Source organism: Hyla sarda, chromosome 6 (assembly GCF_029499605.1).
Source record: "Hyla sarda isolate aHylSar1 chromosome 6, aHylSar1.hap1, whole genome shotgun sequence".
In the NCBI taxonomy this organism is placed as follows: Eukaryota; Metazoa; Chordata; class Amphibia; order Anura; family Hylidae; genus Hyla; species Hyla sarda.
The window spans coordinates 64,119,084-64,134,765 of record NC_079194.1 but is presented as its reverse complement, the minus strand read 5'-3'; the positions used below and the strand labels follow the sequence as shown (position 1 = coordinate 64,134,765).

The window sequence follows — 15,682 nt, the reverse complement described above, 5'->3', positions numbered from 1 at the left end:
GGTCATTTGCCCAGGCCTGGGGGTCTTTTTCCCATGCCTGGGGGTCCTTTGCCCAGGCCAGGGGTCCTTTGCCCAGGCCTGGGGATCCTTTGCCCAGGCCTGGGGGGCCTTGTGCTGTTAGTGTACAGCACAGTACAGTACTGTAGTCCTGGGGAGAGGGGTTATCTCTGCCGCTGCCATTGGGTGAGGGGTTAAGTTAACCCCTCACCCCTTGGCAGCGGTAGCGTTAACCCCTCACCCCGCGGGAGCGATAACGCTGCTGCGGGGTTAACGCTACCACTGCCATGGGGTGAGGGGTAAAGTTAACCCCTCACCTCATGGCAGCGGTAGCATTAACCCTTCACCCAGCGTAAACGCTGCCGCGGGGTGAGGAGTTAACGACTGCACCACGTGAGTGAGCTACTCACCAGCTCCTCACGTCTTCTCCTCACGGGCGGCGCTCCTCAAATGGCGGCGAAGACGCAGGCTGGCGACGTCACTGTCATGCGACGTCGTCACATGACTGCGGATTCGCCAATCAGAAGGAAGAGGAGGACTACGGCACCACGCAGCACGGCAACCCGGCACCCCGGCGACCCGCACCGGTAAGTACAAATCATACGATGGCCCCGCAAAAAGTATCGTATGTCGATACTTACTTCTACATACGATGGCCTCTGAGAGGCCATCGTATGTCGGAAAAAACGTATGTCGGGGCCATCGTAACTCGAGGGATTACTGTATTAACTCTGCAGGGTGCCCAAACTTTTGCAGATGCCATTTTTTTGTTTTCTGTTATTTTGAAAGTGTAAATGATGGAAATAAAATCTAACTTTTGTTGACATATTATAAGAATGTCTAATCTGTAATTTGATGCCTTTTAGAGATTTTTCCATCTTTCCTTGGCTTCTTTATGCACATTAACACAAATTTTTACCTGGGGTGCCCAAACTTTTGATCTCCACTGTATGTATGTATATATATATATATATATATATATATATCAGAGTTTCCACACCAGGGTGCCTCCAGCTGTTGTAAAACTACAACTCCCAGTGTGCTCAATACTAGTTTTACATCAGCTGGAGGCACCCTGGTTAGGAAATGCTGATATATATATATATATATATATATATATATATATATATATATATATATATATATAATTTACCGTGTGTGTATATAAAAAAAATAAAAACACCATCCATATATCCATATATCTCAGCATTTCCCAACTAGGGTGCCTCCAGCTGTTGCAAACAAAACTACAACTCCCAGCATGCCCAATTGTAATTTTGCAACGGCTGGAGGCACCCTGAGGAAAACTGGTGTGTGAGTACTGGGTGGGCCATTTATATGGATACACCTTAATAAAATGGGAATGGTTGGTGATATTAATTTCCTGTTTGTGGCACATTAGTATATGTGAGGGGGAAACTTTTCAAGATTCAAGCTGGAATATATATTGCAGGAGGCTCCACGGGTATATTGCCGTCCTCATAGATGGCAATGTATTCTGCAGGGATCCTGTCTAAAGAAAGTTAAAAATAAACAATTTATAAAATAACCCCAACCCGAGCCCAACAAAAAACCCCAACCCGAGCCCAATAAAAAAAAAAAAGGCCAGGTCAGGCAGCGGGTCTTGCGGTCTGTGGTCAGTGAAGCAGATAAGTGATGTCCCTTTCCTGTAGTCGAAGCACTCCGAACTCTGACTCGCGGCGGTTACAGGAAATGAAAAGTGACGGCAATGATGCCGCGCAGAGGAGCCGGGAGAGGACGTCACTCATCTGCTTCACTGACCACAGCCAGCAAGACAGCCGAAGCGCAGCCAGGTAAAGAAAATAAAAAAAAACTATGAAAAGCAGGGAAAAGGGCGAATGATGAGGGAGGGGAAGAATAGCATAGGACAACGGTCTTCAACCTGCGGACCGCCAGATGTTGCCAACGGCTGTCCGGGCATGCTGGGAGTTGTAGTTTTGCAACATCTGGAGGTCCGCAGGTTGCAGACCACTGGCATAGGAGGAACATGGTGGGGGGGGGTTGATGAGACAGGGGGAAATGATGAGGGAGGGAGAAATGATGGGGGGATGATGAGACAGGTTGGGGGGATGATGAGACAGGGAGAAATGATGGGGGATGATGAGACAGGTTGGGGGATGATGAGAAAGGGGGAAATGATGAGGGGGGGAATGATGGGGGGCATGATGAGACAGGTTGGGGACATTATGAGACAGGGGGAAATGATGAGGGGGGTGAATGATGGGGACATGATGAGACAGGGTGGGGACATGATGAGACAGGGGGAAATGATGAGGGGGGGAATGATGGGGGACATGATGAGACAGGGGGAAATGATAGTGGGGGAAGGCACTAAACGCTTAATGTCTGTATGGCTAGTGGTGGTCTATGACGGGGGAAATAATTAGACATGGGGGGGTGATGAGACATGGGGGGTGGCGATGAGAGGGGTAAATATGGCACAGGGACTGATAAAAGGGAAGGAATGATGTGGCACTGGAGAGGACGGGACCAAACTGATGTGTGGAAGAAAACGAAGTTGGGTGGATGATGTGGCATTTAGTCCAAGTCATTTGTTTTACATTTTATTTTTTTAGTTAAATTTCCCTGTTAAAATGGGGGTGCGTGTTATACGCCAGTGCATGTTATACGCCGATAAATACAGTATTTATATATATATATATATATATATATATATAAACAGACCTCAAGGTATAGAATTGATTGACACCAAAGTCCGTCTGTGTCCTTATGGTAAAAACCTGTCTGCGTGAATGTCAGACAATGCTTCTGTGTAAGTTGGCACAAGATGTACCCGGCCACAATGATGAATATTACCTGCAGTCACAAGTCCTCTTGACGGGCCCTCAGGACGATAAGGGACATTTCTCCGCTCGTGGCTTAGTTACACTGAGATGCCGGCTGACTGGCACGGATCTGCGTCCGGCCCAATATTGGGAGCTGAGATCAGGCAGCAGAGAGGGTGTAAGTGCTTGCGGAGAGCCAATGCGATACTTTGTATCAGGGTCCTCGTGCTGGAGATAGTATTATAAGCTCGCTCTTCCTCACACAGTGGTACCCAAATATGGGGGTCCCAGCGCAAAAATACTCTATGATTACTGTATGGACATATATTGACTAATTTATGGTGTCAGGATACCATTTTATATGGTGATTATATATTCATTTTTTCATTTTACATTTGTATATTTTATATTATTTATTTTATGTACAACCAACAGGGGTGTTGCTGGGGGGGGGGGGGGTAGGGGGGGTTAACAGGCTATAGCCCCAGGTCTCAGGGCGGAGTTTTTCTTTTTTTTTTCTTACATTTTTTTAAAAATAGTAACGCCGCTGCTTTAAGACAGCAGTGGCTTACACCGGACTCCAAGTCCCACGAGATCGGGCAGCTACCGAGGCTGTTGGGAGCAGATGTCCCCTGAGCAGGCTGGCATGCCTGCTCCTAGCCTGCAACTGTCGGTGTAATAAAATTTATTGCGTCCTGGACAAATCCCACCAGCGCCAAGTGAGGGCAAGGAGTGATGGCCAGCGTATTCAGCGCTGTCTCCGACCTGATCCCCAGACCCTGATGAGTGGTGGTGATCTCCAGGTGATGGCATTATAGAAGTGTCATGTGTGTATGTATTATAGATGTATGCATGAAAGATGTATGTATGCATGTATGATAGATGTGTGTATGTATAATAGATGTATGCATGCATGTATATAGGTATGATATATGTTTGTATGTATAATAGATGCATGTAAGTATGTATGATAGATGTGTGTATGTATGATAGATGTATTCATGCATGTATGGTAGATGTGTGCATGCATGATAGATGTATGTATGCATGTAAGATGTATGCAAGTTTGTATGATAGATGTATGCAAGTATGAATGTAGGATAGATGTATGTATGATGTGTGTACGCAATGATATATGTAGGTATGATAGGTGTGTGTATGTATTTGTGTATGACTGTCTGTCATACATACACCAGCCATAAACACATCTATCATGCATCATCTGGAGGAGGAGGACAGAGGAATCTGGAGGAGGAAAGAGGAGCCGGGGGAAAGACTAAGGGGTTTGGATGAAGCAGACAGAGGAGTCTGGAGGTGGCGGACAGAGGGGTCAGGAGGAGGTGGGGGCAGAGGAGGAGGAGGAGAACAAAGAGGTCTGGAGGAGGAGAACAGAGAGGTCTAGAGGAGGAGGCAGACAAAGGGGTCTGGGCAAGGGGGGCAGGGACAGAACGGTCTGGAGGTGTAGGACAGTGCAGGGGTGGGATTCAACCGAAATAAATAAAAAAACAGTGTGTGGCAGTATTATTATTATTATTATGGGTACAGTGTGTGGCAGAGGGCACAGTTTCTGGCAGGGTTATATTCAGGAGTAAAGAGTATGGCATGGTTAAAGGGGTAGTCCAGTGGTGAAAAACGTATCCCTTATCCTAAGGATAGGGGATAAGTTTAAGATCGCGGGGTCTGACTGCTGGGGCCCCCCCGCGATCTCTTTGTATGGGTGCCAGGCTCGCTTGCCAGATAGTGGGTGTCGACCACCGCACGAAGCGGCGGCCGACACGATCCCTGAATACATCACTATGGCAGAGTCGGAGATTGCCGAAGGCAGAGTTCGGGCTCTGCCATAGAGTTGTATTGAGGGAGCGTGTCAGCCGCCACGTTGTGCGGTGGTCAACACGCCCCCTTCCTGCGGGCTGTCGGTGCCCCGTACAAGAGATCGTGGGGGTTCGACCGCTGGTAGCCCCCCCGCAATCTCCTGTACGGGACCCTGACAGCCCGCAGGAAGGGGGCGTGTTGACCACCGCACAAAGTGGCGGCCGACACGCCCCCTCAATACATCGCTATGGCAGAGCCGGAGATTGCCGAAGGCAGAGCTCCGGCTGTGCCATAGAGTTGTATTGAGGGAGCGTGTCAGCCTCCACTTTGTGCGGTGGTCAACATATAAACATATATATATTTTTGTAGGGCTCGGGTTGGGGTTATTTTATAAATTGTTTATTTTTAACTTTCTTTAGACAGGATCCGTGCAGAATACATTGCCATCTATGAGGACGGCAATATACCCGTAGAACCTCCTGCAGTATATATTCCGGCTGGATATTCCTCAGTGTGAACCTAGCCTTTTATTTTCTATAAAGAAGATTCTTAACAGTGATGTTCAGATCGCTCTTTTAATACACTGCACTGCTATTAAAGTGCAGTGTATTATGCCCTAAAGTAAACTTGTAAACTCTTCGGTCAGTCGATTCTATTCTATTAAATATTGGAAAAGGGGATTCCTACAAATGAAAAACAGAGTTTGGGGATCATAAATGATCCTAATCTCTGTACCTGAGATATGGTTGTGTTATAAAAGAAGCTGTCTATGGACGATATACTTATAAACAACACATATATCTTCATGTATAAGGTAGAGACTATCACATCTCTGCAGGTCTAGATGTTACATCTAGCCTGATTGTTATCAGTAATTAATATAAATATTAATTACCTGTCTCACGGTTCCTTTCTTGCAGCTGACGGGGGTATGTGTCACGTTCAACTTCTCACCGGGCATCAGTCACCTATAAAAAGACACAGGTATGATAACATGTTCCTGATACATGCTACAGACGCTTATATATATATAACACTCTAGGGACAGAACTACTTATCTCAGGAATTATGAAACTGCATCCGAAAAAGGAACAAAACATTTCAATAATTTTTGTAAATGTTTTATGCCTCTAAACATTATACTAAAGGTGTTTAATATCTTTTGTTTTTGTTTTCTATAAATATATATATTTTGCGGGTGTAGGGGTTGATGGTTTTATAAATTGTTCGTTCTTTATTTTTAACTTTGTTTAGATGTAATCTGTGCAGAATACATTGCCATCTATGAGGATGGCAATGATCCAGTGGAATTTTCATCCATAATTATTCTGGATTAATATTCCTGAGTGTGAACATAGCCCTTAAATTTTTTTAAAGAGAACAATTAAGAGTGATCTTCTGATCGCTCATATATTACACTGCACTGGAATTAAAGTGCAGTGTATTATGCTTTTCAGCATTATGTTTACAGGCTATGAATTGTCATGGCTTTAGTCAGTTTTATACTTTTTTTGTTTTGATGAGACAGGGTGGGGACATGATGAGACAGGGGGAAATGATGAGGGGGGGAATGATGGGGGACATGATGAGACAGGGTGAGGGATGATGAGACAGGGGGAAATTATAGTGGGGGGAGGAACTAAATGCTTAATGAGAAAGGGGAAATGATGAGGGAGGGGGAAATGATGGGGGGATGATGAGACAGGTTGGGGGGATGATGAGACAGGGGGAAATGATGGGGGATGATGAGACAGGTTGGGGGGATGATGAGACAGGGGGAAATGATGAGGGGGGAATGATGGGGGGCATGATCAGACAGGGTGGGGGGATGATGACAGGGGAATGATGGGGGGACATGATGAGACAGGGTGGGGACATGATGAGACAGGGGGAAATGATGAGGGGGGGAATGATGGGGGACATGATGAGACAGGGTGGGGGATGATGAGACAGGGGGAAATGATAGTGGGGGAAGGCACTAAATGCTTAATGTCTGTATGGCTAGTGGTGGTCTATGACAGGGGGAAATGATGAGACATGGGGGGGATGATGAGACATGGGGGGTGGCGATGAGAGGGGTAAATGTGGCACAGGGACTGATAAAAGGGAAGGAATGATGTGGCACTGGAGGGGACGGGACCAAACTGATGTGTGGAAGAAAACGAAGTTGGGTGGATGATGTGGCATTTAGTCCAGGTCATTTATTTTACATTTTATTTTTTTACTTAAATTTCCCTGTTAAAATGGGGGTGCGTGTTATACGCCAGTGCATATTAATATGGTATTTATATATACCGTATTTATCGGCGTATAACACGCACTATGTGCGTGTTATACGCCGATACACCCCCAGAAAAGGCAGGGGGAGAGAGGCCGTCGCTGCCCGCTTCTCTCCCCCTGCCTTTCCTGGGGTCTAGAGCGCTGCTGCCGGCCCTTCTCTCCCCCTGGCTATCGGCGCCGCTGCCCGTTCTGTCCCCCTGACTATCGGTGCCGGCGTCCCATTGCCAGCCCCGATAGCCAGGGGGAGAGAAGCGGCGCCAACAGCCAGGGGGAGAGAAGGGGCAGCGGCACCCATTGCCGGCGCCGCTGCCCCGTTGCCTCCCCCCATCCCCGGTGGCATTATTACCTGGGTCGGGTCCGCGCTGCTGCAGGCCTCCGGCGTGCGTCCCCGGCGTCGTTGCTATGCGCTGCACGGCGCGGCGCATGACGTCAGTGCGCCGCGCCGTGCATAGCAACGACGCAGGGGACGCGCGCCGGAGGCCTGCAGCAGCGCGGACCCGACCCAGGTAATTATGCCACCTGGGATGGGGGGAGGCAACGGGGCAGCGGCGCCGGCAATGGGTGCCGCTGCCCCTTCTCTCCCCCTGGCTGTCGGCGCCGCTTCTCTCCCTCAGGCTATCGGCGCCGGCACGGACAGTGGCGCCGATAGCCAGGGGGAGAGAAGGGCCGGCAGCAGCGCTCTAGACCCCAGGAAAGGCAGGGGGAGAGAAGCGGGCAGCGACGGCCTCTCTCCCCCTGCCTTTCCTGGGGGTGTATCGGGGTATACACGCGCACACACACACCCTCATTTTACCATGGATATTTGGGTAAAAAACACTTTTTTTACCCAAATATCCTTGGTAAAATGAGGGTGCGTGTTATAGGCCGGTGCGTGGTATACCCCGATAAATACGGTATATATATATATATATATATATATATATATATATATAGAAACAGACCTCAAGGTATAGAATTGATTGAAGACTAGAGATATCATTGGTTGTACATAAAATAAATAATTTTATTGTATGCTAATTATTAAAAAGATATATTACACTAAAGTCTGAACAGGGCCCTTGTCGCAAACTTATAACATACAGGGAGTGAACTATAAAAATAAGTATGATATATAAAAATATAAAATAAAAAATGCATATATAATCACCAAATGAATTGGTATCCTGACACCAAAGTCCGTCTGTGTCCTTATGGTAAAAACCTGTCTGCGTGAATGTCAGACAATGCTTCTGTGTAGGTTGGCACGGGATGTACCCGGCCACAATGATGAATATTACCTGCAGTCACAAGTCCTCTGGATGGGCCCTCAGGACGGTAAGGGACATTTCTCCGCTCGTGGCTTAGTTGCACTGAGATGCCGGCTGACTGGCACGGATCTGCGTCCGGCCCAATATTGGGAGCTGCGATCAGGCGGCAGAGAGGGTGTAAGTGCTTGCGGAGAGCCAATGCGATACTTTGTATCAGGGTCCTCGTGCTGGAGACAGTATTATAAGCTCGCTCTTCCTCACACAGTGGTACCCAAATATGGGGGTTCCAGCGCAAAAATACTCTATGATTACTGTATGGACATATATTGACTAATTTATGGTGTCAGGATACCATTTTATATGGTGATTATGTATTCATTATTTCATTTTACATTTGTATATTTTATATTATTTATTTTATGTTCAACCAACAGGGGTGTTGCTGAGGGGGTAGGGGGGGGAGGGGGTTAACAGGCTTTAGCCCCAGGTCTCAGGTCGGAGTTCCTCTTTTTTTTTCTTAAATTTTTTTTAAAAATATTAACGCCGCTGCTTTAAGACAGCAGTGGCTTACACGGACCCCAAGTCCCACGAGATCGGGCAGCTGCCGAGGCTGTTGGGAGCAGAAGTTCCCTGAGCAGGCACGCATGCCTGCTCCTAGCCTGCAACTGTCGGTGTAATAAAATTTATTGCGTCCTGGACAAATCACACCAGTGCCAAGTAAAGGCAAGGAGTGATGGCCAGCGTATTCAGCACTGTCTCCGACCTGATCCCCAGACCCTGATGAGTGGTGGTGATCTCCAGGTGATGGCATGATAGAGGTGTCATGTGGGTATGTATTATAGATGTATGCATGACAGATGTATGTATGCATGTATGATAGATGTGTGTGTATGTATAATAGATGCATGCATGTATATATGTATGATAGATGTTTGTATGATATATGTTTGTATGTATAATAGATGCATGTAAGTATGTATGATAGATGTGTGTATGTATGATTGATGTATTCATGCATGTATGGTAGATGTGTGCATGCTTGATAGATGTATGTATGCATGTAAGATGTATGCAAGTTTGTATGATAGATGTATGCAAGTATGAATGTAGGATAGATGTATGTATGATTTGTGTACGCAATGATATATGTATGTATGATTGGTGTGTGTATGTATTTGTGTATGACTGTCTGTCATACATACACCAGCCATAAACACATCTATCATGCATCATCTGGAGGAGGAGGACAGAGGAATCTGGAGGAGGAAAGAGGAGCCGGGGGAAAGACTAAGGGGTTTGGATGAAGCAGACAGAGGAGTCTGGAGGTGGCGGACAGAGGGGTCAGGAGGAGGTGGGGGCAGAGGAATCTGCAGGAGGAGAACAAAGAGGTCTGGAGGAGGAGAACAGAGGGGTCTAGAGGAGGAGGCAGACAAAGGGGTCTGGGCAAGGGGGGCAGGGACAGAACGGTCTGGAGGTGTAGGACAGTGCAGGGGTGGGATTCAACCGAAATAAATAAAAAAACAGTGTGTGGCAGTATTATTATTATTATTATGGGTACAGTGTGTGGCAGAGGGCACAGTTTCTGGCAGGGTTATATTCAGGAGTAAAGAGTATGGCATGGTTAAAGGGGTAGTCCAGTGGTGAAAAACGTATCCCTTATACTAAGGATAGGGGATAAGTTTAAGATCGCGGGGGTCTGACTGCTGGGGCCCCCCCCCGCGATCTCTTTGTATGGGTGCCAGGCTCGCTGGCCAGATAGTGGGTGTCGACCACCGCACGAAGCGGTGGCCGACACGCCCCCTCAATAGTCGGAGATTGCCGAAGGCAGAGCTCGGGCTCTGCCATAGAGTTGTATTGAGGGAGCGTGTCAGCCGCCATGTTGTGCGGTGGTCAACACGCCCCCTTCCTGCGGGCTGTCGGTGCCCCATACAAGAGATCGTGGGGGGTCCGACCGCTGGAAGCCCCCCCCCGCAATCTCCTGTACGGGACCCTGACAGCCCGCAGGAAGGGGGCGTGTTGACCACCGCACGAAGTGGTGGCCGACACGCCCCCTCAATACATCGCTATGGCAGAGCCGGAGATTGCCGAAGGCAGAGCTCCGGCTCTGCCATAGAGTTGTATTGAGGGAGCATGTCAGCCACCACTTTGTGCGGTGGTCAACATATAAACATATATATTTTTGTAGGGGTCGGGTTGGGATTATTTTATAAATTGTTTATTTTTAACTTTCCTTAGACAGGATCCGTGCAGAATACATTGCCATCTATGAGGACGGCAATATACCCGTAGAACCTCCTGCAGTATATATTCCGGCTGGATATTCATCAGTGTGACCTAGCCTTTTATTTTCTATAAAGAAGATTTTTAACAGTGATGTTCAGATCGCTCTTATAATACACTGCACTGCTATTAAAGTGCAATGTATTACGCCCTAAAGTAAACTTGTAAACTCTTCGTTCAGTCGATTCTATTCTATTAAATATTGGAAAAGGGGATTCCTACAAATGAAAAACAGAGTTTGGGGATCATAAATGATCCTAATCTCTGTGCCTGAGATATGGTTGTGTTATAAAAGAAGCTGTCTATAGACGATATACTTATAAACAACACATATATCTTCATGTATAAGGTAGAGACTATCACATCTCTGCAGGTCTAGATGTTACATCTAGCCTGATTGTTATCAATAATTAATATAAATATTAATTACCTGTCTCGTGGTTCCTTTCTTGCAGCTGACGGGGGTATGTGTCACGTTCAACCTCTCACCGGGCATCAGTCACCTATAAAAAGACACAGGTATGATAACATGTTCCTGATACATGCTACAGACACTTATATATATAACACTCTAGGGACAGAACTACTTATCTCAGGAATTATGAAACTGCATCCGAAAAGGAACAAAACATTTCAATAATTTTTGTAAATGTTTTATGCCTCTAAACATTATACTGAAGGTGTTTAATATCTTTTGTTTTTGTTTTCTATAAATATATATATTTTGCGGGTGTAGGGGTTGATGGTTTTATAAATTGTTCGTTCTTTATTGTTAACTTTGTTTAGATGTAATCTGTGCAGAATACATTGCCATCTATGAGGATGGCAATGATCCAGTGGAATTTTCATCCATAATTATTCTGGATTAATATTCCTGAGTGTGAACATAGCCCTTAAATTTTTTTAAAGAGAACAATTAAGAGTGATCTTCTGATCGCTCATATATTACACTGCACTGGAATTAAAGTGCAGTGTGTTATGCTTTTCAGCATTATGTTTACAGGCTATGAATTGTCATGGCTTTAGTCAGTTTTATATTTTTTTGTTTTGATGAGACAGGGTGGGGACATGATGAGACAGGTGGAAATGATAGTGGGGGAGGAACTAAATGCTTAACGAGACAGGGGGAAATGATGAGGGAGGGGGAAATGATGGGGGGATGATGAGACAGGTTGGGGGGATGATGAGACAGGGGGAAATGATGGGGGATGATGAGACAGGTTGGGGGATGATGAGACAGGGGGAAATGATGAGGGGGGGAATGATGGGGGACATGATGAGACAGGGTGGGGGGATGATGACAGGGGAATGATGGGGGGACATGATGAGACAGGGTGGGGACATGATGAGACAGGGGGAAATGATGAGGGGGGGAATGATGGGGGACATGATGAGACAGGGTGGGGGATGATGAGACAGGGGGAAATGATAGTGGGGGGAGGCACTAAATGCTTAATATCTGTATGGCTAGTGGTGGTCTATGACAGGGGGAAATGATGAGACATGGGGGGATGATGAGACATGGGGGGATGATGAGACATGGGGGGTGGCGATGAGAGGGGTAAATGTGGCACAGGGACTGATAAAAGGGAAGGAATGATGTGGCACTGGAGGGGACGGGACCAAACTGATGTGTGGAAGAAAACGAAGTTGGGTGGATGATGTGGCATTTAGTCCAGGTCATTTATTTTACATTTTATTTTTTTACTTAAATTTCAGTGTTAAAATGGGGGGTGCGTGTTATACGCCAGTGCATGTTATACGCCGATTAATATGGTGTTTATATATATATATATATATATATATATATATGTATAGACATATATATATATATATCTATATATATATATATATATATATATATATATAGAAACAGACCTCAAGGTATACAATTGATTGAAGACTAGAGATATCATTGGTTGTACATAAAATAAATAATTTTATTGTATTTTAATTATTAAAAAGATATATTACACTAAAGTCTGAACAAGGCCCTTGTCGCAGACTTATAACATACAGGGAGTGAACTATAAAAATAAGTATGATATATAAAAATATAAAATAAAAAATGCATATATAATCACCAAATGAATTGGTATCCTGACACCAAAGTCCGTCTGTGTCCTTATGGTAAAAACCCGTCTGCGTGAATGTCAGACAATGCTTCTGTGTAGGTTGGCACGGGATGTACCCGGCCACAATGATGAATATTACCTGCAGTCACAAGTCCTCTGGATGGGCCCTCAGGACGGTAAGGGACATTTCTCCGCTCGTGGCTTAGTTGCACTGAGATGCCGGCTGACTGGCACGGATCTGCGTCCGGCCCAATATTGGGAGCTGAGATCAGGCGGCAGAGAGGGTGTAAGTGCTTGCGGAGAGCCAATGCGATACTTTGTATCAGGGTCCTCGTGCTGGAGATAGTATTATAAGCTCGCTCTTCCTCACACAGTGGCACCCAAATATGGGGGTTCCAGCGCAAAAATACTCTATGATTACTGTATGGACATATATTGACTAATTTATGGTGTCAGGATACCATTTTCTATGGTGATTATATATTCATTTTTTCATTTTACATTTGTATATTTTATATTATTTATTTTATGTTCAACCAACAGGGGTGTTGCTGGGGGGGGGGGGGGGGTAGGGGGGAGGGATAACAGGCTATAGCCCCAGGTCTCAGGTCGGAATTCCTCTTTTTTTTTCTTACATTGTTTTTTTTAAATATTAATGCCGCTGCTTTAAGACAGCAGTGGCTTACACCAGACCCCAAGTCCCACGAGATCGGGCAGCTGCCGAGGCTGTTGGGAGCAGAAGTTCCCTGAGCAGGCACGCATGCCTGCTCCTAGCCTGCAACTGTCGGTGTAATAAAATTTATTGCGTCCTGGACAAATCACACCAGCGCCAAGTGAGGGCAAGGAGTGATGGCCAGCGTATTCAGCGCTGTCTCCGACCTGATCCCCAGACCCTGATGAGTGGTGGTGATCTCCAGGTGATGGCATGATAGAGGTGTCATGTGGGTAAGTATTATAGATGTATGCATGACAGATGTATGTATGCATGTATGATAGATGTGTGTGTGTATGTATAATAGATGTATGCATGCATGTATATATGTATGATAGATGTTTGTATGTATAATAGATGCATGTAAGTATGTATGATAGATGTGTGTATGTATGATAGATGTATGTATGCATGTAAGATGTATGCAAGTTTGTATGATAGATGTATGCAAGTATGAATGTAGGATAGATGTATGTATGATGTGTGTGCGCAATGATATATGTATGTATGATAGGTGTGTGTAGGTATTTGTGTATGACTGTCTGTCATACATACACCAGCCATAAACTCATCTATCATGCATCATCTGGAGGAGGAGGACAGAGGAATCTGGAGGAGGAAAGAGGAGCCGGGGGAAAGACTAAGGGGTTTGGATGAAACAGACAGAGGAGTCTGGAGGTGGCGGACAGAGGGGTCAGGAGGAGGTGGGGGCAGAGGAATCTGCAGGAGGAGAACAAAGAGGTCTGGAGGAGGAAAACAGAGGGGTCTAGAGGAGGAGGCAGGCAAAGGGGTCTGGGCAAGGGGGGCAGGGACAGAACGGTCTGGAGGTGTAGGACAGTGCAGGGGTGGGATTCAACCGAAATAAATAAAAAAAACAGTGTGTGGCAGTATTATTATTATTATCATGGGTACAGTGTGTGGCAGAGGGCACAGTTTCTGGCAGGGTTATATTCAGGAGTAAAGAGTATGGCATGGTTAAAGGGGTAGTCCAGTGGTGAAAAACGTATCCCTTATCCTAAGGATAGGGGATAAGTTTAAGATCGCGGGGGTCTGACTGCTGGGGCCCCCCCGCGATCTCTCTGTATGGGTGCCAGGCTCGCTGGCCAGAGAGTGGGTGTTGACCACCGCACGAAGCGGCGGCCGACACGCCCCCTCAATACATCACTATGGCAGAGTCGGAGATTGCCGAAGGCAGAGCTCGGGCTCTGCCATAGAGTTGTATTGAGGGAGCGTGTCAGCCGCCACGTTGTGCGGTGGTCAACACGCCCCCTTCCTGCGGGCTGTCGGTGCCCCGTACAAGAGATTGTGGGGGGTCCGACCGCTGGAAGCCCCCCCGCAATCTCCTGTACGGGACCCTGACAGCCCACAGGAAGGGGGCGTGTTGACCACGGCACGAAGTGGTGGCCGACAAGCCCCCTCAATACATCGCTATGGCAGAGCCGGAGATTGCCGAAGGCAGAGCTCCGGCTCTGCCATAGAGTTGTATTGAGGGAGTGTGTCAGCCGCCACTTTGTGCGGTGGTCAACATATAAACATATATATATTTTTAGGGCTCGGGTTGGGGTTATTTTATAAATTGTTTATTTTTAACTTTCTTCAGACAGGATCCGTGCAGAATACATTGCCATCTATGAGGACGGCAATATACCCGTAGAACCTCCTGCAGTATATATTCCGGCTGGATATTCCTCAGTGTGAACCTAGCCTTTCATTTTCTATAAAGAAGATTTCTAACAGTGATGTTCAGATCGCTCTTATAATACACTGCACTGCTATTAAAGTGCAGTGTATTACGCCCTAAAGTAAACTTGTAAACTCTTCGGTCAGTCGATTCTATTCTATTAAATATTGGAAAAGGGGATTCCTACAAATGAAAAACAGAGTTTGGGGATCATAAATGATCCTAATCTCTGTACCTGAGATATGGTTGTGTTATAAAAGAAGCTGTCTATAGACGATATACTTATAAACAACACATATATCTTCATGTATAAGGTAGAGACTATCACATCTCTGCAGGTCTAGATGTTACATCTAGCCTGATTGTTATCAGTAATTAATATAAATATTAATTACCTGTCTCGTGGTTCTTTTCTTGCAGCTGACGGGGGTATGTGTCACGTTCAACCTCTCACCGGGCATCAGTCACCTATAAAAAGACACAGGTATGATAACATGTTCCTGATACATGCTACAGACGCTTATATATATAACACTCTAGGGACAGAACTACTTATCTCAGGAATTATGAAACTGCATCCGAAAAGGAACAAAACATTTCAATAATTTTTCTAAATGTTTTATGCCTCTAAACATTATACTGAAGGCGTTTAATATCTTTTGGTTTTGTTTTCTATAAATATATATATTTTGCGGGCGTAGGGGTTGATTGTTTTATAAATTGTTTGTTTTTTATTTTTAACTTTGTTTAGATGTAATCTGTGCAGAATACATTGCCATCTATGAGGATGG

General features: G+C 45.7%; 1 protein-coding gene across 21 annotated transcripts in view; it reads right to left on the bottom strand.

Annotated features, from left to right (window-relative positions):
- LOC130275703 (tigger transposable element-derived protein 1-like) overlaps window positions 1-15,682 on the bottom strand; it is a 102,323-nt gene that overhangs the window by 11,322 nt on the left and 75,319 nt on the right. For 16 of the 21 annotated variants that reach the window (XM_056523966.1, XM_056523972.1, XM_056523976.1 and 13 more), the window contains 2 exons: window positions 10,854-10,926; window positions 5,512-5,584 (listed from right to left, as the gene is read on the bottom strand). The exons of 2 other annotated variants lie outside the window; for them this stretch is intronic. The gene's annotated coding sequence lies outside the window, so the exon portion shown is untranslated. Of the gene's footprint in view, window positions 1-5,511; window positions 5,585-10,853; window positions 10,927-15,286; window positions 15,360-15,682 lie in introns of all 21 variants that reach the window. 3 more of the 21 variants (XM_056523977.1, XM_056523979.1, XM_056523964.1) reach the window with 2 other exon arrangements.